This window comes from Lissotriton helveticus, chromosome 3_1 (assembly GCF_964261635.1).
Source record: "Lissotriton helveticus chromosome 3_1, aLisHel1.1, whole genome shotgun sequence".
Taxonomy (NCBI): Eukaryota; Metazoa; Chordata; class Amphibia; order Caudata; family Salamandridae; genus Lissotriton; species Lissotriton helveticus.
Window position 1 is genome coordinate 642,425,489 of NC_136061.1, and position 27,489 is coordinate 642,452,977.

Sequence of the window (27,489 nt, forward strand, 5' to 3'; positions counted from 1 at the left end):
GGCCTGTTGGCCTACACCTCACAGGGCGGGACTTGTTATGCTTATCAAGGCTCCCTCTGATAGCCGTTGTACGTTGCCTTTACTTTGCCCGTGAACAAGAGCACAGGGAGTGCTCGAAACACGTTGGGCTCTACATGTTTGGAGTTGAGCTGTCCTTTCATCGAACTGGCTTCCTCACATTAAAGGCTGTAACCTTCTGCTGTGTGGCGTCTCCTCATTGGGTAAATGAACGTGATGGATGTTATGCGGCCTGGCCCAGGTCGCGGAGACGCTCTGCCGCGTGTGGTGCGGACCTGGTGATCGGAAGTTTCGAGACATCGAGGAACAGAAGGGCCAGTGTGAGTGACGTTTCATGCACTGAGCGATGTAAGTGGCAGTCTGAACCTGACCCACTGGGGGAACACTGATTTTAATTTGGCATACCACGGCATCCACTGGGATTACACTCAGAAGGGAACTACAAGTACCATCAGGCCTGTTGCCCTACGCCTCACAGGGCGGGACTTGTTATGCTTATCAAGGCTCCCTCTGATAGCCGTTGTACGTTGCCTTTACTTTGCCCGTGAACAAGAGCACAGGGAGTGCTCGAAACGCGTTGGGCTCTACATGTTTGGAGTTGAGCTGTCCTTTCATCGAACTGGCTTCCTCACATTAAAGGCTGTAACCTTCTGCTGTGTGGCGTCTCCTCATTGGGTAAATGAACGTGATGGATGTTATGCGGCCTGGCCCAGGTCGCGGAGACGCTCTGCCGCGTGTGGTGCGGACCTGGTGATCGGCAGTTTCGAGACATCGAGGAACAGAAGGGCCAGTGTGAGTGACGTTTCATGCACTGAGCGATGTAAGTGGCAGTCTGAACCTGACCCACTGGGGGAACACTGATTTTAATTTGGCATACCACGGCATCCACTGGGATTACACTCAGAAGGGAACTACAAGTACCATCAGGCCTGTTGGCCTACGCCTCACAGGGCGGGACTTGTTATGCTTATCAAGGCTCCCTCTGATAGCCGTTGTACGTTGCCTTTACTTTGCCCGTGAACAAGAGCACAGGGAGTGCTCGAAACGCGTTGGGCTCTACATGTTTTGAGTTGAACTGTCCTTTCATCGAACTGGCTTCCTCACATTAAAGGCTGTAACCTTCTGCTGTGTGGCTTCTCCTCATTGGGTAAATGAACGTGATGGATGTTATGCGGCCTGGCCCAGGTCGCGGAGACGCTCTGCCGCGTGTGGTGCGGACCTGGTGATCGGAAGTTTCGAGACATCGAGGAACAGAAGGGCCAGTGTGAGTGATGTTTCATGCACTGAGCGATGTAAGTGGCAGTCTGAACCTGACCCACTGGGGGAACACTGATTTTAATTTGGCATACCACGGCATCCACTGGGATTACACTCAGAAGGGAACTACAAGTACCATCAGGCCTGTTGGCCTACGCCTCACAGGGCGGGACTTGTTATGCTTATCAAGGCTCCCTCTGATAGCCGTTGTACGTTGCCTTTACTTTGCCCGTGAACAAGAGCACAGGGAGTGCTCGAAACGCGTTGGGCTCTACATGTTTGGAGTTGAGCTGTCCTTTCATCGAACTGGCTTCCTCACATTAAAGGCTGTAACCTTCTGCTGTGTGGCGTCTCCTCATTGGGTAAATGAACGTGATGGATGTTATGCGGCCTGGCCCAGGTCGCGGAGACGCTCTGCCGCGTGTGGTGCGGACCTGGTGATCGGAAGTTTCGAGACATCGAGGAACAGAAGGGCCAGTGTGAGTGACGTTTCATGCACTGAGCGATGTAAGTGGCAGTCTGAACCTGACCCACTGGGGGAACACTGATTTTAATTTGGCATACCACGGCATCCACTGGGATTACACTCAGAAGGGAACTACAAGTACCATCAGGCCTGTTGGCCTACGCCTCACAGGGCGGACTTGTTATGCTTATCAAGGCTCCCTCTGATAGCCGTTGTACGTTGCCTTTACTTTGCCCGTGAACAAGAGCACAGGGAGTGCTCGAAACGCGTTGGGCTCTACATGTTTGGAGTTGAGCTGTCCTTTCATCAAGTCGCCATATATATATACTAGCAGCGCGTCCCGACGTTGTCCGGGTATGAATTGCTGCCGAACAGTAGTATATTGTTTTGTAGGATTTCGTTTTGACAGCATTTCTTATCTGTGACAGGCCTGTGAAACGCTCCGATTCACAGTGCACAGCTGATGCACTTAAGAGTGCGCGTTCAGTAGTGTGTGAACTCGAGTTTCCCTACTTTATTTTTCCTTGCAATATTATATAGCACAAACTCGACAACATGGCATGAGCACAATTTACATTACAGAAGAACACATTCATTTGTGGTAGGGACCGGGAGACAAAGCGATTTGCCTGGAATCACAGGATGTTGAGCTGATTCTGAGATTCGAACGTAGCTCCCCAGTTTTAAAGTTCGCAATTCTAGAACTTGTGGCGGAAGGTGTGTCTAAAAGTGTATGTCGGTGCTGGCCATCAATGAGAGAGACCTGTGCATTTTTCAAATGGGTGGTGAAAAAATATGAGTATGTTGCTGGAGATGTGGGCCGTCGTGCCACCAATGTACTTACCGGTGGAGGGTAAACACCCGTTATTCCACAACTTTCTTTCCGCATACCATCACTCCGCATACTTTCATTACGAAAGTACCTTGACCCCGCAATGCCATTATAACGCATGGCATTACATTTTATATGCTTTTACCACGCATATATTTACAACGAAATTCGTTGTAAATGCATGAATGGTAAAAGCATGGTTTTTTTAATGTTTGGATAAGGTGAGTATGGGTATAGGGGTATATGTTTTGGGGTACTGATGTATATATTTTGGGGTGTTTGGGTATTTTAAGGGTTCAGATATAGTTTTGGGTTATGGGGTACAGGGGTATTTTTAGGGTTCAGGGCTAGGTTTGGGTTTTGGGGTAAAGGGGTATTTTTAGGGTTCAGGGGTAGGTTTGGGTTTTGGGGTACAGGGGTATTTTAAGGGTTCAGGGCTAGGTTTGGGTTTTGGGGTACAGGGGTATTTTTAGGGTTCAGGGCTAGGTTTGGGTTTTGGGGTACAGGGGTATTTTAGGGTTCATGGGTAGGTTTGGGTTTTGGGGTACAGGGTTATTTTTAGGGTGTAGGGCTAGGTTTGGGTTTTGGGGTACAGGGGTATTTTTAGGGTTCAGGGGTAGGTTTGGGTTTTGGGGTACAGGGGTATTTTAAGGGTCCAGGGCTAGGTTTGGGTTTTGGGGTACAGGGGTATTTTAGGGTTCAGGGGTGGTTTTGGGGTACAGTGGTATTTTTAGGGTTCAGGGCTAGGTTTGGGTTTTGGGGTACAGGGGTATTTTTAGGGTTCAGGGGTAGGTTTGGGTTTTGAGGTACAGGGGTATTTATAGGGTTCAGGGCTAAGTTTGAGTTTTGGGGTACAGGGGTATTTTTAGGGTTAGGGATAGGTTTGGGTTTTGGGGTACAGGGTATATTTATATGGTTAGGATGGGTTAGTGTTTAAGGGTGTTGGGGTATTTTAAGGAGTAAGGGTGGGCTATGATTATGGGGTGCAGGGGTATTTAAAGGGAGCAGGGTGGGATTAGCACACGATATGAGACATGGAATGAAGGGCGGAACGTACCACACGCCCCCAGTGTTTGTCACGCCCCCAGCACATGCCCACAGCACAATGCAGACACGCCCACAAGGGACTACTTTGCTGGCACAGTTCTTTTACCTTTTAAATGTATATGGTGGGCGTCTGCATAGCCTATGTCCTTCTGCTGCAACTGCCCTTTCCAACGCTGTATTGGGTGTTGTGATTGGTGCTGTGGTTCCTGTGATTACCCGCCTCAAAGGTTTGGGCTCTCTCTTTATTATATTAGTATAGATATAGATATATATTTCTGTAGTAGGGGATCTCTGTGTATAGTCATAATCTAGTGAATAGTCCCGCCCATGTGCGTGGACCCGGGAGCAATCAAAAATAATCTCTTACGGTGTCGAAAAATGCAGAACTTCACAGACACTTAAGAGAGAATTAAAGACAGATAATGCAGCCTATATCCACAGGCTACACTGTCCAGTACTTCAACTAGATATTCCACCAAAAATCCACAAACAGCAAAGCCTGTCCAAATCTCCCTTGCTTTAAAGCAAAAACCCTCTGGAATGATAGAGAGGAAGACATGGACAGACAAGCCCCATAGGCTGCCATTATGTGGCTCAGAACAAGATACTGTGCCTTTAAGAGAACTTTCCAGAACTTCACAGTATCCCAGAATGCACTGCAGGTCCCTTTTACTCTCAGTTCTTTTTTCCGGCTCCTGCAAGCAGGACACTGGAGCATTGAGCTCTCCCTTTTCAAGGGTTTGTTGGTGATTTTTTCACTTTTTTCAGATTACTTGAGTGCTTTTCTTGAAGTACTTTGCTGTTTCTTCCTGTTTGTCTTTGGGTGCACTCTTTAATTGTCAAATATGCCTGCATTATTCGACAAATGCCCTGAGTGCTCCAGGAAGAAGGCCAAGTCTGACCCACACGAGGTGTGTATCATCTGCCTTCCTTCATCCCATGTCCCAGAGGAGTGTGACATCTGCCAGGGTTTCTCTAGCAGGACCCTGAGGGATAGGATGAAGATCAGGCCTCAGGGCCTTGAAGACAGAAGACGGAAGGCACAAGGTGGGTCTGGAGGGGCTTCATCTGCCCATGCTGAGGCCTCTGGGGGGCTCCCCAGGGGCAGGAATACCAGCAAACTTCCCCATTCTCCGTCGGCGTCAATTGCACCGACCACGACGGGATGACTGCAGTCTGTTCCCTTCTCCCCAGGGCTCTGGGTCGAGGCGACGTCGACGCTCGGCGTCGAGGGAACTGAACAGACCGCCATCAAAGTCTCCGGTGACGATTTCGTCGTCGTCTTCGTCGGCGTTGTCGTCGAGTATTCGACATCGAGAGGCCCGGCGTCGGCGCTCTCCGTCGAGGTGACACCGCCGTTCGCCGTCGGCGAAGAGGAGAAGGTCGTCGTCGAGGGGATCCTTGACGTCGAGGAGAAGATCGCCGTCGAGGCATAGAAGGTCGCCGTCGAGACGTAGGCAGTTGCCGTCGAGGCGAAGGAGGTCGCCGTCGAGGCGAAGGCATTCACCGTCGAGGAATCGACGCTCGCAGTCGAGGAGACGAAGCTCGCCGTCTGGTCGCCGTTCTTCGATGCCGGGCAGAGGCAAAAGGAATTCTGGTACCTGGAGTCAGTCTGGCAGGCGTGAAGGGCCTATGGAAGGCTCTCCAAAGTCCCAGCCTAGTAAGGAGGGCGGGTCACCGGGCTCGGTGTGCTCTGTTGTGTATACCCCTGCTAGGCCGAAGACAGTTACGCGTCCTCCTCCTCCGTTACCGAGAGGTCTTCCTCCGTGGGCTCCCACCCCGCCTCCACTTCCACCAGCTCCTCAGCCTCAACCGCAACCCCAGTTGCCGGCTGACAAGCCTCCTCCGATTCCTCCGAGGACAGGTTTGTTACCACGATTTCCGACTCCTCCTAAGGGGACCCCCGGCCGAGGGCCCCCTCCAAGCCAAAGTCTCCCGTCCCGGTGGAACCGGCAGGGCGACCGAAGCCAAGGAAGTCGCGATCCCGCTCCCGACGGAGAGGGAGGTCGGGCAGTCGTCACAGATCCTCTATGAGTTTAAGACGGCGCCACAGGAGGCACGGATCACGGTCCCGCGCAGACTCCAGAACCAGGTCCTACTTCCTGACCTTGTCAGACTCCCTGGGGACGAGTGTGTCTCCCGTGGATGACATCAGCACGTTCCAGGATGTTCTCCTGAGGGGTTCAGCAAAATTAGGAATCACGGTGACGGCTCCTACACCTACGACGTCCGTGATTTGTGAGACACTTCACAAGAAGCATTTGTCTCGCCCTCTACTACCGCTCGTGCCAGGATTGGTAGAGCCAGCAGAGGAGCTGTTCCTCACACCTGCAGTGACGAAAGCCGCTCCATCCCGTCTTCTTAAGAATTACAGGGCTCCGGATTCCGACCCGGCTTTTCTGAGGATTGACCCTGTTCCGGACTCCGTTATAGTGACGGCAGCCAGAAAACAACATTCTACCTCTCGTCTTCTACCGTGCCTCCGGATAAGGAGAGCCGATGGATCGACTCAAATGGCAGGAAGGCCTGAGGGACGGCAGCTACGGCCATGAAGACCGCTAGCGATACGGCTTTGCTGGGGCGGTATGATCGTGCCCTGTGGGAATCCCTCCAGCAGTTCACGGAACTCCTGCCACGAGATAAGAGGGAGGATTTCCTCGAAATCCAGAAGGAAGGGATGCTGGTTTCGAACCAGGTCATCAGCGCGGCTGCTGATGCTTCTCTTTTGGCGGCCCATGGTTACTGTCATGGGATCAACCAGCGACGCCATGCTTGGCTCAGGCTCACATCACTCAAGCCGGAGGCCCAGCAGCAAGTGGCTAATCTGCCCTTCTCTGGGGAGACCCTGTTCGGAAAACATGCGGATGATGAGATGGCCCGCATGAGGGCGGAGCCCGAGACTCTGATGGCTGTGGGCTTGGAGAAGCCCAAAGAAAAGAAAGCCTACCCCCCGTTCCAGAGACGGTTTGGGGTGCAGGGCAGAGGGCGAGGACAGGCTTCGGGACAGCAGCAGCAACAACAGCAGCAGTTCCGGAGGCCCTTCCAGAAGCGCCAGAAGGGTAGAGGAGGTCAGCAGTCCTCTACAGTGAACAAGGGTGCGGCGGGGCCTGAGCTGTTACTTCCCCTACATCCGTTACCCGCTTCGGTGGGGGGAAGCGTTCAATTTTTTCTGGCAGAGTGGAGAAAAATTCCTCAGGACAAGTGGGTGCTGAATATTGTTTGCAATGGTTACAGTCTTCGGTTCACCAGCCCGCCTCCATCAATTCCTCCGGTCAGCTCGCAGTTTCAGCTGCGCGAGCTCCAGGCGGAGGCCGATATCCTGTTAAGGAAATGGGCGATAGAAGACGTACCTCTGTCTCAAAGAGGAAGAGGTCTGTACTCCCGGTTCTTCCTGGTCCGCAAAAAGGACAAGAACGAGTTAAGGCCCATTCTGGATTTGCGACAAGCAAACAAGTGGATTCACATGCTGTCGTTGCATCAGATTTATCCTCAGCTGCAACAGGGAGACTGGCTGTGTGCCATAGACCTACAGGATGCATACTTCCATGTGCCCATTGCACACAAACACAGGAATTTCCTGCGATTCCAAGTCGGCGCCAATCATTATCAGTACACAGTACTGCCATTCGAACTGAAGTCTGCGCCCAGGACATTCTCAAAGTGCATGGCAGTGGTAGCCGCACACCTAAGGAAAAACAAGGTGTTTGTCTACCCTTACATGGACGATTGGTTGATCAAGGCCTCCTCCTTCTCGGAAGCTCAAGTGCACTTCCAGAAGACGTGCGTTCTCTTGAACAAGCTGGGGTTGCACATAAACATGTCCAAGTCTGTCCCGACTCCGGTCCAGTGCATCCAGTACTTGGGAGCCTCCATCAATACGCTGTCAGCAAGCGTGTCTCCTTCGGAGGAGCGACGATTATCACTCCTTCGGAAGGCTCAGGCTCTTATGACCACTCCATCTACAACAGTGAGGACAGTGTCTTCTCTGCTGGGGTCTTGTATCTTCCTCACGCCACATGCCACATGCCACACGTACGGCTGCACATGAAACCATTGCAGGAGTGCTTGGAGGATCAGTGGGATCAGAGGAAAGGGTCTTGGGACGACAGGATACGACTGTCTCTACATGCTCTTCAGTCTCTGAAGTGGTGGTGTTCGGCGGAGAATCTCCTGAGAGGGGTTCCCTTCCACAAGGACATTCCCACGCAGACTATCATGACGGATGCGTCTCTCCACGGCTGGGGGGCGCACTCCGGAGACTTACAGATTCAAGGGACGTGGTCCCAGACGGAGTCCACGTACCACATCAATTTCCTGGAACTCAGAGCTGTTCACTTGGCACAGAAGGCCTTTCTTCCGTCCTTCCAGACCAACTCTCTGCTTGTGCAAACGGACAATATGACCATGATGTATTACCTCAACAAGTAGGGGGGGTCGAGATTGCGCACCCTGTCGCAGGAGGCGCAGGCGATCTGGCACTGGCTTCTGGCCAGAGGACTGACGATAACGGCTACCCATCTACCAGGTGTGCAGAATGTTCAGGCAGACGCACTGACCAGACTGATTCAGGAAAACCACGAATGGGTCGTGAACGATGAAGCACTAGGAGAAGTCTTCGCAAGGTGGGGGACTCCAGACATAGATCTGTTCGCCACCGCCGAAAACAGCAAATGCCGAGACTTCGCCTCCAGGTACTACCAGCCGGGGACGCTGGGGAATGCGTTATGGATCAACTGGTCGAACAGCTTTCTGTACGCTTTTCCACCCATTCCCCTGATTCAGACGGTGCTCATCAAGCTGTCCCAGACCAGGGCTCGGATGATACTGATTACCCAGGAATGGCCCAGACAGTGGTGGTTCACAGACCTGCTTCACCGGTCTCTCCTTCCTCACATGAAGCTGCCGTGCAGGCCGGACCTTCTCACGAAGTTCAGGGGGCAGATGTTGCACCCCAACCTCTCGTCTTTGAGTTTGGTGGCATGGCTCCTGTGCAATATGGCCATTTGAATCTCCCAGAAGATTGCATGGACATACTGAAGGAGGCTAAGCGACCTTCCACTAGGACTTCTTATGCTTACAAGTGGAAGAGGTTTTGCATCTGGTCAAGTCCAAGAACTATGACCCGACGACATGTAAGGAAAATGTCATCCTTCCATATCTTCTTCATCTGGCGCAGTCTGGCCTTAATGTCCATTCTATTAAGGTTCATCTCTCTGCATTGACTGCCTACAGGAAATGCCCTTCACAGACTTCCTTCTTTCAGATCCCTGTGATCAAAGATTTTTTGGAAGGCTTGAAGAAAGTGTTCCCTCCTGTCCGGCTTCCTTCGCCTTCATGGGAATTGAATGTGGTGCTGTCCAGATTGATGAAGGAGCCTTTTGAACCTATTAATAAGGCTTCGTTGCAGCACCTGTCCTGGAAGGCGGCGTTCCTCGTGGCCATTACATCGGCCCGCAAGGTGAGTGAAATTCAGGCGTTGTGTTGCCAAGAACCTTATACTGTATTTCATGCTGCTAAGCTTGTTATGCGTACTCACCCTAAATTTCTTCCAAAAGTTATCTCTGACTTTCATGTTAACCAGACCGTAACTTTACCTACGTTTTTTCAGAATCCTTCCTCTCCAGCGGAAAGGTCCCTGCATTCCCTGGATGTCAGGAGGGTGTTGAAATTTTATCTGGATAAAACCAAGGATATTCGTAGGTCAGACCAATTGTTTATCAATTACGGATCGGTCAGGACAGGTCTTGCTACCTCTAAACAGTCCATTTCTAGGTGGATTGTGTCCTGTATACAGTTGTGTTACCAAAAAGCTGGTAAGACCTTAAGGGGTAAACCTAAGGCTCATTCCACCAGGGGCAAAGCTGCCACGACTGCTTTGCTCCGTAATGTTCCAATTAGAGAAATCTGCAAGGGGGCCACTTGGAAGTCGGTCCATACCTTTGCTAAGCATTACTGCCTGGACACTGATGCCAGGGCAGATGCTCAGGTTGGGCAGGCTTCGCTGCGAAATCTGTTCGCACAGTAGTGGTGTTATTTTCTCTTTTCTCCACTGCCGCTTTGGTGTGGGGATGGGCTTGCCATTCTATTCACTAGATTATGACTATACACAGAGATCCCCTACTACAGAAGGAGTAGTATCTGTCCTACCAGGCGTGGTTTTAATCTTTGACACACAGCTTTCTATATGTACGTTCTCTTAGAATCTGTGTAGCTAATTTTATTCTTCACCATCACTTTCATTTTAGCACTGCACATTAATGTTAGTCCACTTTATGGAAAACATCATGGCTAGTTTTCTGACGTCTAGTTCCACACCGGCACTATATGGCTGGATGTGTTCTGGATTGATCAGCAATTCCCATATGACGTGAATTCCACCGAATGGGTGGTCTGATGGGAATTGTTCTAGCGTTCTGTTTTCCAATAATTCTCAACGACACTAGTTTGCGTTCATACCCTACTGGCCCTTAGTGACTGGTTTAGTTATACACCACTCCCTGACCTGTTCTGCTCTTTTTTGTGTTTCATGTCCTAACAATAGGGGAGCGAGCAGACAGGTCATTAAATATTCCCCTTGACCCTCCATACCTTTGTTTTTTAGTATTTAGAGCAACTTCTTAGTTGCGGGTCTATTCATATGAATGCGAACAATCATGGTTTGCATCTCTCCAGCTCACCCAACCTAATTGTGTGCGTTGCCCTTGTCCTCCTAGTTACTACTATTGTCCCTCCTTCTGTGACACTTGATGGCAGCAATACCACTTCTACTCTGCACTTGCGCAATAAAACTCTGCGGAAAAAACTCTGTGACAATCCGCCACTAGGGTGAATGACGTTCTACTACAGAATGTATCCTGGAAGTGCCTACACTCCTCTGAGTTTGTCGGTCTTCACTTTTGAATATATACATAGGCACACCCTGTACCTTCGCCTTCATGAGTGCTTTCCAATTGGATAACTATTTTTTATCCAGAATGAAAGCAACCTTATCGTTATGAACTGGTTCGGTTTCCAACCACTATAATGCATAACATACTTATATCCTGAAATGAGTACTGTAGTAGACCACTTCCTTCTCAGTACATCAGGATTTGAAACACACGCAGGATATCGCAGTCCACACCGATGTTAAACACTTTGTTTGCCGTTAGGCGCAGGCCCGAGTGAACAGCGCCTTCCGCTCCGGGCATGCGTGTAAATTTGTAGGCTGACTCCAGCTCTTTCACATTGATACAGCATTCACATAGAAAGCGTAGAATACTGTATTTTACACAGGTGATTTAACATACCGACCGCTTCAAGAAACGATCACGTTTGCCTACATAACAAGTTACTCTCGGCACTTTGAATTGTACGCGCATGCGCGAAGGAGTAGTGTCTATCTTCGCGCCTGCTCCGAGGTTGTGTGCACGCCCACTATGGCCCGTTTTTACTCCATCGGCGTTTATATAAGGGCGAGGGGCGGCCTGGTAGTCACCTCCACGACCGCTTGGCATACGGATAGGGGTACCGACGGACAGGTGAGTTCGCGGGCACTTTCCTTCTCTGAGCATCTTCATGCAAGGGAAACATTTCCAGTTGGTACTTACAGGCAATATTAGATAAGATCTAGCCTTGATGGTACGACTATTCATACAACTGCTTTTTTCAAAAATATAAGGGGGACTTGGTAGCCCATTATTTTTGATATTCATTAATCCAGTTCACCATTGTCTTCTGACTGGGTTCTATAGCAGCTCACAGTTGTGACTAAGTGATGAGATCCTACACTACACAAGAATATTTAAGAGCACTTCATAGTGTTCACATGAGGAGATCTCACATTCAACATAAGATTATTTAGTAGCATGTTGACAGCGCAGCACATGCGGTTTCTGAAGGTGTCATAGGGGATGGTCTATGTGGTTGTTCTCTGGAGGACGGGTTACTTATCACAAGTTCGTTGGGTTATGTGTGTAGAGCAATTGGCTTGGGACTAGTAGAGTTGTGTGCTCACTGTATCCCTTTTTTCTACACCGCAGAGCGGGGCCTCATAATCCCGAGCGGTCGCCGGGTGAGGTGAGGCCTTCACCCACACAAGGCTGGGTGAGTATCACTGTGAGGAAATGCCTCTGAGTGATTAAGCTACTATGCTTTTTTTCATATATGCAGAATGTCATTTATTCATGCAGGTGTTCTTGACTAGACGGTCTCTCTGTATTCAGGTGGTTGTGTATGTAATATTGGTGTTGTTTGTACAATAATTTTTGTTTGTTGACAGGAAGAAGACATGCTTCCTCCCCAGTGGACGTTCAAACTTTGAAGTTGCTGGTAGATATGTATCAGTCTAACAGTAAACCTTTGTTAATTTTTCATCTAACATACTAATCGTAGTTATAGTTGCAGTAGCTGGTCTATTTTGTAGGTCCTGAAGAAAGCTGGGGCAATGCCCCGAGAGCTGAAACATGTTGACCATTTTTGCACAGCGCCATAAGGTAGTCTTCCTACCAGGCGTGGTTTTAATCTTTGACACACAGCTTTCTATATGTACGTTCTCTTAGAATCTGTGTAGCTAATTTTATTCTTCACCATCACTTTCATTTTAGCACTGCACATTAATGTTAGTCCACTTTATGGAAAACATCATGGCTAGTTTTCTGACGTCTAGTTCCACACCGGCACTATATGGCTGGATGTGTTCTGGATTGATCAGCAATTCCCATATGACGTGAATTCCACCGAATGGGTGGTCTGATGGGAATTGTTCTAGCGTTCTGTTTTCCAATAATTCTCAACGACACTAGTTTGCGTTCATACCCTACTGGCCCTTAGTGACTGGTTTAGTTATACACCACTCCCTGACCTGTTCTGCTCTTTTTTGTGTTTCATGTCCTAACAATAGGGGAGCGAGCAGACAGGTCATTAAATATTCCCCTTGACCCTCCATACCTTTGTTTTTTAGTATTTAGAGCAACTTCTTAGTTGCGGGTCTATTCATATGAATGCGAACAATAATGGTTTGCATCTCTCCAGCTCACCCAACCTAATTGTGTGCGTTGCCCTTGTCCTCCTAGTTACTACTATTGTCCCTCCTTCTGTGACACTTGATGGCAGCAATACCACTTCTACTCTGCACTTGCGCAATAAAACTCTGCGGAAAAAACTCTGTGACAATCCGCCACTAGGGTGAATGACGTTCTACTACAGAATGTATCCTGGAAGTGCCTACACTCCTCTGAGTTTGTCGGTCTTCACTTTTGAATATATACATAGGCACACCCTGTACCTTCGCCTTCATGAGTGCTTTCCAATTGGATAACTATTTTTTATCCAGAATGAAAGCAACCTTATCGTTATGAACTGGTTCGGTTTCCAACCACTATAATGCATAACATACTTATATCCTGAAATGAGTACTGTAGTAGACCACTTCCTTCTCAGTACATCAGGATTTGAAACACACGCAGGATATCGCAGTCCACACCGATGTTAAACACTTTGTTTGCCGTTAGGCGCAGGCCCGAGTGAACAGCGCCTTCCGCTCCGGGCATGCGTGTAAATTTGTAGGCTGACTCCAGCTCTTTCACATTGATACAGCATTCACATAGAAAGCGTAGAATACTGTATTTTACACAGGTGATTTAACATACCGACCGCTTCAAGAAACGATCACGTTTGCCTACATAACAAGTTACTCTCGGCACTTTGAATTGTACGCGCATGCGCGAAGGAGTAGTGTCTATCTTCGCGCCTGCTCCGAGGTTGTGTGCACGCCCACTATGGCCCGTTTTTACTCCATCGGCGTTTATATAAGGGCGAGGGGCGGCCTGGTAGTCACCTCCACGACCGCTTGGCATACGGATAGGGGTACCGACGGACAGGTGAGTTCGCGGGCACTTTCCTTCTCTGAGCATCTTCATGCAAGGGAAACATTTCCAGTTGGTACTTACAGGCAATATTAGATAAGATCTAGCCTTGATGGTACAACTATTCATACAACTGCTTTTTTCAAAAATATAAGGGGGACTTGGTAGCCCATTATTTTTGATATTCATTAATCCAGTTCACCATTGTCTTCTGACTGGGTTCTATAGCAGCTCACAGTTGTGACTAAGTGATGAGATCCTACACTACACAAGAATATTTAAGAGCACTTCATAGTGTTCACATGAGGAGATCTCACATTCAACATAAGATTATTTAGTAGCATGTTGACAGCGCAGCACATGCGGTTTCTGAAGGTGTCATAGGGGATGGTCTATGTGGTTGTTCTCTGGAGGACGGGTTACTTATCACAAGTTCGTTGGGTTATGTGTGTAGAGCAATTGGCTTGGGACTAGTAGAGTTGTGTGCTCACTGTATCCCTTTTTTCTACACCGCAGAGCGGGGCCTCATAATCCCGAGCGGTCGCCGGGTGAGGTGAGGCCTTCACCCACACAAGGCTGGGTGAGTATCACTGTGAGGAAATGCCTCTGAGTGATTAAGCTACTATGCTTTTTTTCATATATGCAGAATGTCATTTATTCATGCAGGTGTTCTTGACTAGACGGTCTCTCTGTATTCAGGTGGTTGTGTATGTAATATTGGTGTTGTTTATACAATAATTTTTGTTTGTTGACAGGAAGAAGACATGCTTCCTCCCCAGTGGACGTTCAAACTTTGAAGTTGCTGGTAGATATGTATCAGTCTAACAGTAAACCTTTGTTAATTTTTCATCTAACATACTAATCGTAGTTATAGTTGCAGTAGCTGGTCTATTTTGTAGGTCCTGAAGAAAGCTGGGGCAATGCCCCGAGAGCTGAAACATGTTGACCATTTTTGCACAGCGCCATAAGGTAGTCTTCCTACCAGGCGTGGTTTTAATCTTTGACACACAGCTTTCTATATGTACGTTCTCTTAGAATCTGTGTAGCTAATTTTATTCTTCACCATCACTTTCATTTTAGCACTGCACATTAATGTTAGTCCACTTTATGGAAAACATCATGGCTAGTTTTCTGACGTCTAGTTCCACACCGGCACTATATGGCTGGATGTGTTCTGGATTGATCAGCAATTCCCATATGACGTGAATTCCACCGAATGGGTGGTCTGATGGGAATTGTTCTAGCGTTCTGTTTTCCAATAATTCTCAACGACACTAGTTTGCGTTCATACCCTACTGGCCCTTAGTGACTGGTTTAGTTATACACCACTCCCTGACCTGTTCTGCTCTTTTTTGTGTTTCATGTCCTAACAATAGGGGAGCGAGCAGACAGGTCATTAAATATTCCCCTTGACCCTCCATACCTTTGTTTTTTAGTATACACAGAGATCCCCTACTACAGAAGGAGTAGTATCTGTCCTGCAACTCCAGTTCTGTAGTAGGGGTATCTCTGTTATAGTCATAAGCGCCCGCCCTCCTCCCCGGTAGAGAGAGCTATTCATGTAAGGAATGCTACAGGTCTGGCGTGTTACGCCTTCAAAAAGAACTGAAAGTAAAAGGGACCTGCAGTGCACTCTGGGATACTGTGAAGTTCTGGAAAGTTCTCTTAAAGGCACAGTATCCTGTTCTGAGCCACATAATGGCAGCCTATGGGGCTTGTCTGTCCATGTCTTCCTCTCTATCATTCCAGAGGGTTTATGCTGTTAAAGCAAGGGAAATCTGGACAGACTTTGCTGTTTGTGGATTTTTGGTGGAATTTCTAGTTGAAGTACTGGACAGTGTAGCCTGTGGATATAGGCTGCATTATCTGTCTTTAATTCTCTCTTAAGTGTCTGTGTAGTTCTGCATTTTTCAACACCTTAAGAGATTATTTTTGATTGCTCCGGGATCCACGCACATGGGCGGGACTATTCACTAGATTTTGACTATAACAGAGATACCCCTACTACAGAACTGGAGTTACAGGACAGAAACTACTCCATATATTTTTCAAAAAGCGACCTCATTCATTTTGCCGAGTTCAACACGTCTACAAACTACCAGAATGAACTGCAGTTTCCCACATTACGCCATCTCAGGCACATTGCATTCTGTGTGTTGAAGTTTTTCATTATCTCCAACAGGGCGGATGATCACATGGTTGGGAGGAGCTGTTGAACATACCGTTTTAAATAACGCAGACTTTCTATTTCGGCAAAACGAACATGAGGCGCAGCAGCTAGAGGTATCTGAAGAAGGCAGAGTCCGAAATGCATCATACCTATGCTGTACAGTTGCCAATAAAATAGCCTCACCTGTATTTCCCTGCTTGTTGGCTCTTTCCTTCCACACTGCTGGAGGGCGGATGTTGATATTTCGTGTCAACCAGAAGACACGTCAAAGAGCCCCGTTCTACAAAGCGGCTGCCTGCTTTCTGGATTCTACGTGAGTGGAGCAATGGAGTGCGCCCAGGTATGGGCTATCAGGCAGCCCACCAACTGTGCGCCGGCACGCGAGGGACACTGCGAAGATGCAGACCGTGACTTCACGGGAGTGTTGGTGCAATCTCGCCAACCTATGACTCAGCGTGTCAGCGTCCTGAGGGTTGGAACGTTATGCAGGGACTCGAGGGGCCAGGTTTTCAAAAAGCGACCTCATTCATTTTGCCGAGTTCAACACGTCTACAAACTACCAGAATGAACTGCAGTTTCCCACATCACGCCATCTCAGGCACATTGCATTCTGGGTGTTGAAGTTTTTCATTATCTCCAACAGGGCGGATGATCACATGGTTGGGAGGAGCTGTTGAACATACCGTTTTAAATAACGCGGACTTTCTATTTCGGCAAAACGAACATGAGGCGCAGCAGCTAGAGGTATCTGAAGAAGGCAGAGTCCGAAATGCATCATACCTATGCTGTACAGTTGCCAATAAAATAGCCTCACCTGTATTTCCCTGCTTGTTGGCTCTTTCCTTCCACACTGCTGGAGGGCGGATGTTGATATTTCGTGTCAACCAGAAGACACGTCAAAGAGCCCCGTTCTACAAAGCGGCTGCCTGCTTTCTGGATTCTACGTGAGTGGAGCAATGGAGTGCACCCAGGTATGGGCTATCAGGCAGTCCACCAACTGTGCGCCGGCACACGAGGGACACTGCGAAGATGCAGACCGTGACTTCACGGGAGTGTTGGTGCAATCTCGCCAACCTATGACTCAGCGTGTCAGCGTCCTGAGGGTTGGAACGTTATGCAGGGACTCGAGGGGCCAGGTTTTCAAAAAGCGACCTCATTCATTTTGCCGAGTTCAACACGTCTACAAAGTACCAGAATGAACTGCAGTTTCCCACATCACGCCATCTCAGGCACATTGCATTCTGGGTGTTGAAGTTTTTCATTATCTCCAACAGGGCGGATGATCACATGGTTGGGAGGAGCTGTTGAACATACCGTTTTAAATAACGCAGACTTTCTATTTCGGCAAAACGAACATGAGGCGCAGCAGCTAGAGGTATCTGAAGAAGGCAGAGTCCGAAATGCATCATACCTATGCTGTACAGTTGCCAATAAAATAGCCTCACCTGTATTTCCCTGCTTGTTGGCTCTTTCCTTCCACACTGCTGGAGGGCGGATGTTGATATTTCGTGTCAACCAGAAGACATGTCAAAGAGCCCCGTTCTACAAAGCGGCTGCCTGCTTTCTGGATTCTACGTGAGTGGAGCAATGGAGTGCGCCCAGGTATGGGCTATCAGGCAGTCCACCAACTGTGCGCCGGCACGCGAGGGACACTGCGAAGATGCAGACCGTGACTTCACGGGAGTGTTGGTGCAATCTCGCCAACCTATGACTCAGCGTGTCAGCGTCCTGAGGGTTGGAACGTTATGCAGGGACTCGAGGGGCCAGGTTTTCAAAAAGCGACCTCATTCATTTTGCCGAGTTCAACACGTCTACAAACTACCAGAATGAACTGCAGTTTCCCACATCACGCCATCTCAGGCACATTGCATTCTGGGTGTTGAAGTTTTTCATTATCTCCAACAGGGCGGATGATCACATGGTTGGGAGGAGCTGTTGAACATACCGTTTTAAATAACGCGGACTTTCTATTTCGGCAAAACGAACATGAGGCGCAGCAGCTAGAGGTATCTGAAGAAGGCAGAGTCCGAAATGCATCATACCTATGCTGTACAGTTGCCAATAAAATAGCCTCACCTGTATTTCCCTGCTTGTTGGCTCTTTCCTTCCACACTGCTGGAGGGCAGATGTTGATATATATATATGTATGTATGTATGTATATTACCTACTGGCGGTCGCCAGTAGGTATATATAGTTAGGATTTTTTCTCTATGGGTTTTTTGAAAATTCTATGTCTAATAACTTTGGCGTTTGTGGACGGAATTGGCTGAAATTTTCAGGAAAATGGCACATTTTGTTTCTGAGCAGCCCTTGAAAATTTGGGGGGGTTCGTCCAGTGGGGGCCGAGAAAAAAGGGGGGTCCCAAAACGTGTTTTTAACATTGAGTTTTCCATAGGGCGGTTGGCCTCACTTTTAGCCCGAACGGCTGAATGGATTTGCACGAAACTTGGCAAAATTGTAGGGACTGGTAGCCCGATGTGCCTTTTGTAGGTCTCAATATATGTGCTCCAGTGGATTTTGAGAAATTAACGTTTAAAAAAAGATATATATCTGTAACAGCGGACCGGTTAGCGCTCTGGTTCGCGGACTTTTCGCGCAACGGAGCTTTGTGAAGCGAAGCTGATTGGTTCTCCGGCGTCTGTCAACATTCCAAACAGTCCGTAGCGGCCGCCATCTTGTCTCTCGGTAGGATCGAGAGACAAGAGGAGGTCAAAACAAAGGGGGAAATAACTATAAGGGGGCATAGTAGATCCTCGCTGACCCCCTAGGTTTGATGTGGAGGTTTTAAAAGGGCCCCGCGGGGCAAAAAAAAATAATAAAAATAATAATTGAACGGCTGAATGGATTTGCACGAAACTTGGCAAAATATTAGGGACTGGTAGCCCGATGTGCCTTTGCTAGGTCTCAATATATGTGCTCCAGTGGATTTTGAGAAATTAACGTTCAAAAAAAGATATATATCTGTAACAGCGCTCCGCTTCGCGTAACGGAGGTTTGCGAAGCTGATTGGTCATTCTGTCACTGGGCTATAGTTGGGCTACATCTGGCTGATATTTGGGCTACATTTGTTTTTTTGTGTGTCTGGCGGCCATCTTTGGGCTACATTGGGCTACATTGGGCTTCATTGGGCTACATTCGGCTAATTAGCAAATAGCTCATCGCAAACTAGGAATGGTAAAGAATCGCTATTTATTCCTTAAAGTTCGCTATTTAGGAAATGCAAATAACTTTGATGATACATATGGCGGTTCATCTCTAACAAGATAAGAAGCATAGGGATAGATTTATGATGACTGGCGCATCACCAGGGATGTGTTAGTCATTCTGTGCCGCTGTTCCGTCACCTATGGTGTGCTGCATTTACAATGCGGCGCATCATGGGGCAAAAACAGCACAGATGCGTGATGTATCTGTGCCGTAAAGGTGGCGCATTGCTGGAGTTGTATCGCAAGTGTGATGAAGCTCCAGCAAGGGTCGGGGGTGCCCCTGTCGCAGGGTTTCTGTTCTCACACAGAACTGTGGACAGAGGATTGGAACCTCGGCGAATTAGGGTGTCCCAAAACTCACGTTAGTAATCAAAAACTATTTAGCAAGCTAGGTACAGTGTCACATTGGATATAACAAACTCTCAATGTTTAGACAATCCAGAATATGAACTTATAGTACCTCAGGATACGTGGAACTCATGAACAGTCGGTCGTTATATATTTCTTAGAAACCAGAACATGGAGTTAAGAAGAACACATGTGTATTTGAAATGTTTATTTACTAATGCCGTCTTCTCAGGCGTAGTACCTTAGATAATAAAAGTACACATATTATCAGTAGCAAAATTACCAGCATAGTTACTAGTACATAAAAAGTGAATGGTGATAGTATGTTAACATGCTGTAAATGAATAAGAGTTAGCAACACTTATAAGCAGCCGCGGGCCGTGGAGGGAGTTACGGTGAGGCAGGGAGGCGGGGAGGGGGAGAAGCAGGGTGGAGAATACAAGTACACATATTATCAGTAGCAAAATTACCAGCATAGTTACTAGTACATAAAAAGCGAATGGTGACAGTATGTTAACATGCTGTAAATGAATAAGAGTTAGCAACACTTATAAGCAGCCGCGGGCCGTGGAGGGAGTTACGGTGGGGCAGGGAGGCGGGGAGGGGGAGGGGCAAGGTAGAGAGGGCTCCACCCTGCTTCTCCCCCTCCCCGCCTCCCTGCCCCATCGTAACTCCCTCCACGGCCCGCGGCTGCTTATATCTCACCCTCCCTAATACACATATTATATTATTTGCTAAGAAGGTCTCTTTGTGTTGGTTTAGGGCGTGTCCATACTTTAGTGTCTTAGATTTGAAGGAATCACATCAGCATACACCAGCTCTCTCTTCATGTGAACCGCATCAACTGTTGTGTATGTGTGTTCGGCAAAGCAATATAAAACCCGCCTCATGCCCAGAATTGGCAGAAGTTGCACTTATGTTATGAGTATGAAGTCGTGGAGATCAGACCTCATAACAATTCTGTATCGTGTTGTTCTTGAAACTTTAGCACTCGCTGTACAGATATAGTTTAACAAGTAAAGCAGATAGTAGACCAATAACATATTATTCTCATGTAAACCACGATGAACTACTAGGTGGAAAGCTAAAGCAACAACTAAGTGTCGTGTGCAGAAGTTGCAAAAAAGGAAAAATGGCGTTTAAACCGGTAATGAGCCCATGCTAACTTAACACGGTGTAAAGATATCCAGGACCTAGATGACACCTCCTCATGATCCGGAAACGAACTGAATAAGATAATAGAAGTGCCATCTCATGAGAGCAGATTGCAAGTTTATATGTGGACGGTCCGCAAGGTAAAGCATTAAAAACTAGGAAAATTCAATGCTAAAGAAAAATAAAACAGCCAAGTACTTTATCGAGTCTTAAGCCAATAGGCAAGGTAAATAATAAAAACTTGACAAATAAGTCAATGAATTGTCAATGAAATGCTAGTACTCAGCATATCAAACATGAAAAAGGTCTATGACATAACTGTGTATGCAAAATAAGCTGCAACAGCCTCCAATAGGAAGTCACCGTCTTCATCCGAAAACAGTTCAGCCATCCAATTTAAAAGCGGAAAAGAACATACGTGCTCTCCCAGCACCGGATCCTCTATCACCATCAGAGGACAGCTCGGTGGGTTTTCAAGAAAGCTGTGTTCCAAGAAAGACTGTGCTGCCGCCAGTAAATTCCAGGGACCAAGTAGTCCATGCATCAATGCCACAGCCATAATCCTTTCGCCAGGACAAATCAACTCGTGAGTAATGATAGGAGTCATCAGCTGATTAAAGTCGACGTCAGGAGAAACCGGTCCGCAGAGACACAAATCAATGGCCCAATCGAAATCACAGGTCAGGCAGTGAAATACAGGCTGGACACAGGTGAAGTAGGAGAACCGAAAAGATAATCCATATGCCGTGCTTAATATCGCCAACGGCATTGTGCCATAATATTCTAGCATGCGATTGCGGAACAGTGTCAGCAGCTGCAGGGTCGGAGGTTGCATAGGAGGGACATCCATATTTAAAAATGTAAAAAAGCACAAGAGCGTCCGCTGGTAATGCAAGTAAAAATGCAATCCACGAACCAGAGTGGAGAAAATGGAATGAAAGGGAGCAGGGATGACTCCAAAGATTTTCTCAAATGAAGTCACGAGACCACTGGTAACAACTTTAAAAAAGTGTGCCAGGGATTTTGTGGAGGATGCGTTAAAGATAGTCGGAAACATGTTGCTGAAATTGAAAGGCAAACCTGTGTACGGGTGTTCGCTATGTGAAGTACGAAAGTTTCACGGGCCGAACTCAAGGCCACCTCTCTCTGAGACAAAAGAGCTCTTATTCTTGTCATGCCGTTGAAACGTGTCCCAAGGTTGGTATTTGTGGCCAGATTGAAAACTCCCTATGTTCATGTGTGGGAGGAAATAGAACATTTCTGCAGCAAATAACCCGTTCACTTACTGTTACGATAAAAGGAATACTTTTAATTAACTCAGAACAATCTTCATTATTGAGCATCAAATAACTACCATTTTCCAACAACTTGAACGTGGGGATGATAGCAGGAACTGGCGTGCCTTGCAACACGCAAGCCATATTTGGTCGGTGTTTGTTGCATGAATCGTGTAACTGTATGTGCCTACACATTAGTGAATGATCTGGCGTCTCAGTGCATTCCTCTCCATTCAGATAAACTTCTTGATCATCTTTGAAACATCTGTATGTGTATGGAAGCGACCAGACCTCATGAACAAAAGCACTACCTAAAGGTTCATAAAGACCTATTGGTATATATTTCATACAATTTGAAAACTTATATAAAGCAAAAGGCAGCGTTATTAAACCGTGGATAAGGCATGTTGCCAAAAAACCCGCAATCCTCTGCTGATGATGTCACTGAGCATGTCATGAATGATGTAATATGTGACATCATCAGTAGTGGATTATGGGTAATAGTATCTCTAGTTTACTCCCCTATAGCTGTCTTTCTTTTAACATAAGTGTGTGTTTCCTTCCCTTATACTTACTGTTTTTGGTTCGCTTCCAGTTCGCGTACCAGCGAGCGAACTAGGAAGCGAACTAAGAGAAATAGAGGTTGGCACAGTTCCAAATATTGTACCAATTTTTTAATAACGGGGAGGTAGTTCTGAAAAGAACTTTTTTTTTTATTTTTCTGAACATTTTTTTACTGTTTTTGAATTTTTCGGAACAGTTTTATATTTTTTTGGGTTTTTCTTGGAGGGGGCAATGAAAACGATTCATTGTAAAGGGCTCAACAGGAGCAACCAAACAAAAAAAAGAAGTATTTATTATTTTGGGCGTTTCGGACAAACTTGCATATGATAGTCAATAGCTCTGTTGATCAGAGTGATGCTTCTTTCTCCGTAGGAAATGAATCCATCGCAAAATACGCAGGTGTGTTTTACTTCACCAAATCTCATTTGTATATTTGGCACCATCTCCCTGCCCTCTGGTCCCGTTACTTCCGGTACAACAGATCTTCTGGCCATAATAGGGAGATTATCTAGGTCGTTCCGAAACTGTGCAGCACTGTAGTTGTTAGGATGCCACCTAGTCATATGGCGATGCATTGTGTAGTTTCCGAAACTGTATTTTTTGTCGGTCCCTCTGGACAGTCTATCTTGACATATAAGGCAAGTTACGTATCTTGCATTTACTTTTTTCTGACCTTTGGGAATTTTAAAAAATTGCCAAATGAAGTTTTCTTTCCGGTGAGACGTCTTGGGCTGCTCAGGCAAAAACTGCCTCTCTTCGTGCTCGTCCTCCTGTTCCTCTTCTTCTTCTTCTTGTTGAATTACAACTTGAGCAGGTGGTCCACTCTTCCTTGGATGTGGTGGAGGTGGTGGGGAAGCACCAGCTGAAGCTACTAAAGAAGCCATTGCTCAGTGATCACAAAGGGTCTTTCTCTCACAATGATGAAAGTCAGAGTGAGGAAAGAAGGAGGGATTTTCATCATTTGGGAAAAACAAGAGTTCTCAACCAATCAAAAGTGTTCATTTTAGATTATATGACCTAGTCTTACATCATTAGGAAACCAAAAGTGAAATGAACCAATGAAAAGTGTTATTACCAAGTCACATGACTTGCTGTGTTTACGTTAAGCGCTTTGCAGGGCCTCCCGGTTTGCTTCCAGAAACCTGCGCTTTGGCACTCGCTTCGCGTACCAGTTCGCTAACGTAGCACGTCATATGACGTATCAAGCGACAACGTGGAACGTCATGCGGACGGGAGGCGTCACGATGTTGTTTTCTAACGCGGCACTTGCGGTAAAGAAACGTTTACCGGCTCGCGGTCTATTTCGCGGCATCAAGGTCAGCTAACGGGAAGCTTCCCGATTCGCGAAGCGGGAACGAAGAAAAAAAAATATTTTAAAAAAAAATTATTCATAAACATATAAAATATATTTTTGGATTTAAAGAAGAATAAATTTTACAGCTACAGATATTAGCTGTTAAAAAACCAATGAAATTCACAGAAAAAACCATAGGTTATAGACCATATATAGTTAGGAATTAGCATTTACAAAACCTTGAAAATTCACTGAAAAAACCATAGGTTATAGACCATATATAGTTAGGAAATAGCATTTAGAAAACCTTATTTTACTCACACAAAACCATTGAAATTCCATATATAGTTAGTTGCACTAACTATATATCGCGCACCTTCAATCCACTGCTGATGATGTCACATATTACATCATTCATGACATGGTCAGTGACATCACTGATGACATCACTGATGACATCTCAAATGACATCACTGATGACATCACTGATGACAACATCCAGTGACTGTATGCTTCTGTAAAGTTAAAATATGTCTTACATATTGAAGAATGAGTGGATGTATAAGTGTCTGGATGAAGGATTTAGTAGGTGCATGACTGACTGTATAAGTGAGTGATTAAATGTGTCTCACTGAGTGCATGGGTTAGTGACTAAACTGTTTTAAATTGTGCATCATTGTGTCTGTTGTTTTGTAATCTAATGCATGTGTTGATCATTAGCTATATGACTAACTATATGGGTTATTGATTAGTTGCCCAAGTATTTGTATGGGAGACTGAGTGTGTGTGTGGGTGTCTGGGAGGTGTATGACTCTGTGCATAGATGTGTGAGCAGTTGATTCACTAGATGTATGGGTTCAAAAGTGCATGTGGAAACATCTGTATGGGCGGTTGACTGTGTGCATGAGTGTATTGGTGAGTGAATGGATATCTCAGTGCTACATGTGAAAGTAAGTACATATGTAAAACACAGTACATGTGATAGTTGACATATATAAATAACTGTGCATAAGAGCCAGTGAATGTGTGAGTGGCTGTATGGATTATTGTGAACTTGTATCAGGGATTGTATAACAGAGTAAATATGTGTTATTATATGTTCCAATAAGTAAGGTGTGTATAACTATATAGTTGAGGAAATCGAGGTGTGATTGATTCTTTGCAAGACTGACTAGGTGTGTGAGTAACTCCATGGATGAGTGACAGTCTGTGAGTGTCTGTTTACACTGAGTGTATCTAAGGTTATATTAGAGTCTGAAGAGGTTCATTGTATCATCACATGAATGATGTCATCAGTGATGTGATCAGTAATGTCAAATGAGATGTCATCAGTGATGTCATCAGTGATGTCATTTGAGATGTCATCAGTGATGTCATCAGTGATGTCACTGACCATGTCATGAATGATGTAATATGTGACATCATCAGCAGTGGATTGCGGGTGCGCGATATATAGTTAGTGCAACTAACTATATATGGAATTTCAATGGTTTTGTGTGAGTAAAATAAGGTTTTCTAAATGCTATTTCCTAACTATATATGGTCTATAACCTATGGTTTTTTCAGTGAATATATATATATATATATATATATATATATATATATATATATATATATATATATATATATATATATATATTTGCATCACAAAAAAAGAGTTCCCAACATGGAGAGCCACGCACAGGTGAGTATAGATCTTTTATTCAGCAGGGCAGACTTGCTCAACAGTCTTTGAAGCAAATAGGATTCAAAATTGCCATAAAGTCCTTATGCGTTTCGAGCGTGCTTGCCCTCTTGATCACAGGTATTGGCAGTTTGGAAAAAGGCAGAGTACCGCCGCTCGTTTCCATCAGCTTTTCAGGTTCCGCCCCAGTGGGCATGTAAACTCAGTGCATGCTGGTGGATGGAGTCCGTATCACTGTTAATCATAGGTAAGCGCGGCTGCAATTGTCTCAAACATATGCAAACACCACGGTGGGGCTGTGTGGTTCTCAGAAATGCCGCATGACTGAAATGCCCCCACCAAACACACATCGTTCCGTTACCTGAAGTATGAATGACTCCACGCACTTCAGCGGGGGGGCTCTCCGTGACCTGGGAGGGCCGCACTTCAATTTGCATCACAAAAAAGAGTTCCCAACATGGAGAGCCACACACAGGTGAGTATAGATCTTTTATTCAGCTGGGCAGCCTTGCTCAACAGTCTTTGAAGCGCACAGGATTCAAAATTGCCATAAAGTCCTTACGCGTTTCGAGCGTGCTTGCGCTCTTGATCCCAAGTATTGGCAGTTTGTAAAAAGGCAGAGTACCGCCGCTCGTTTCCATCAGCTTTTCAGGTTCCGCCCAGTGGGCCTGTAAGCTCAGTGCATGCTGGTGGATGGAGTCCGTATCACTGTTAATCATAGGTAAGTGCGGCTGCAATTGTCCCAAACATATTCAAACACCACAGTGAAGCTTTGTAGTTCTCAGAAATGCCTCGTGACTGAAATGCCCCCCCAAACACACATCGTTCCGTTACCTGAAGTATGAATGAATCCAGCGGACCCGCACTTCCGCGGGGGGGCTCTCCGCGACCTGGGAGGGCCACACTTCAATTTGCATCACAAAAAAGAGTTCCCAACATGGAGAGCCACGCACAGGTGAGTATAGATCTTTTATTCAGCGGGGCAGCCTTGCTCAACAGTCTTTGAAGCGCACAGGATTCAAAATTGCCATAAATTCCTTACGCGTTTCGAGCGTGCTTGCGCTCTTGATCACAGGTATTGGCAGTTTGGAAAAAGGCAGAGTACCGCCGCTCGTTTCCATCAGCTTTTCAGGTTCCGCCCCAGTGGGCATGTAAACTCAGTGCATGCTCGTGGATGGAGTCTGTATCACTGTTAATCATAGGTAAGCGCGGCTGCAATTGTCCCAAACATATGCAAACACCACAGTGGAGCTGTGTGGTTCTCAGAAATGCCGCATGACTGAAATGCCCCCGCCAAACACACATCGTTCCGTTAGCTAAAGTATGAATGACTCCAGCGGGCCCGCACTTCCACGGGGGGGCTCTCCGCGACCTGGGAGGGCTGCACTTCAATTTGGATCTGCATATATATATATATATATATATATATATATATATATATATATTAAAGCTCAAAAAGCACCAAGGCGTCGCACTCTCAGGCGGGTGCTCCCGTTGCGAGGGTGCACTCGCAAAACCAGTACTGCTCTGCCTCCCAAAGCGGCAATCACCCGCAGGAAGAAGGAAGCACTCTCGGGGGTATATATCCAGATATTTATTTGTACACAGCACACTGACGCGTTTCGGTCGGAACCTCCCTCGAAGTATATATATATAATCTGAAAAAAAAAACTGTTACATGGATGTTATAGTTAGGAATTAAGTGAAAAAAACAAAGGATACAGGGCTGTTATAGTTAGGAAATACAATTTTTAAAAACTTAGAAAATCACTAAAAGAAACAAAGGTTGCAGGGATGTTATAGTTAGGCTCAGATTTCACTATTACAAAACCATAGAATTTCAGCAGTATAGTTACCTGAGCTAACTATAACGTACACTCCCACAATGCACTGCTTATGACCCCACATATTACATCACTCATGACATTATCAGTGACATCACTGTTGACATTACTGATGACATCACCCACAGAAGCACAGAAATGTGCCTATATCTTTGATGTCATTCGACAAATCTTTGTGAAATTTTCCCCCAAAAAGTGCCCCGGTGATTCTTACTATTCATGGAATGTTTTACATCAAGCAGGGCCGAGAAAAAGTTTTAAAAAGTGCACTTTGCCATGTTAATTCCCATAGGACTTTTAGATACAGCTACAGTCCAAACTGCTGAACCAAATTACATCAAAATTGGCAGGAAGGAAGATGGTGGACCAGGGAAGTGATTTGATGAAACTCTGTTCAGTAGTAGCAGAGATATTCAAAGTAATTTCCAGTTTTATATCTAGGGACACAGAGGATCCGCTACCCCTCCCGATCTTGTGCTGA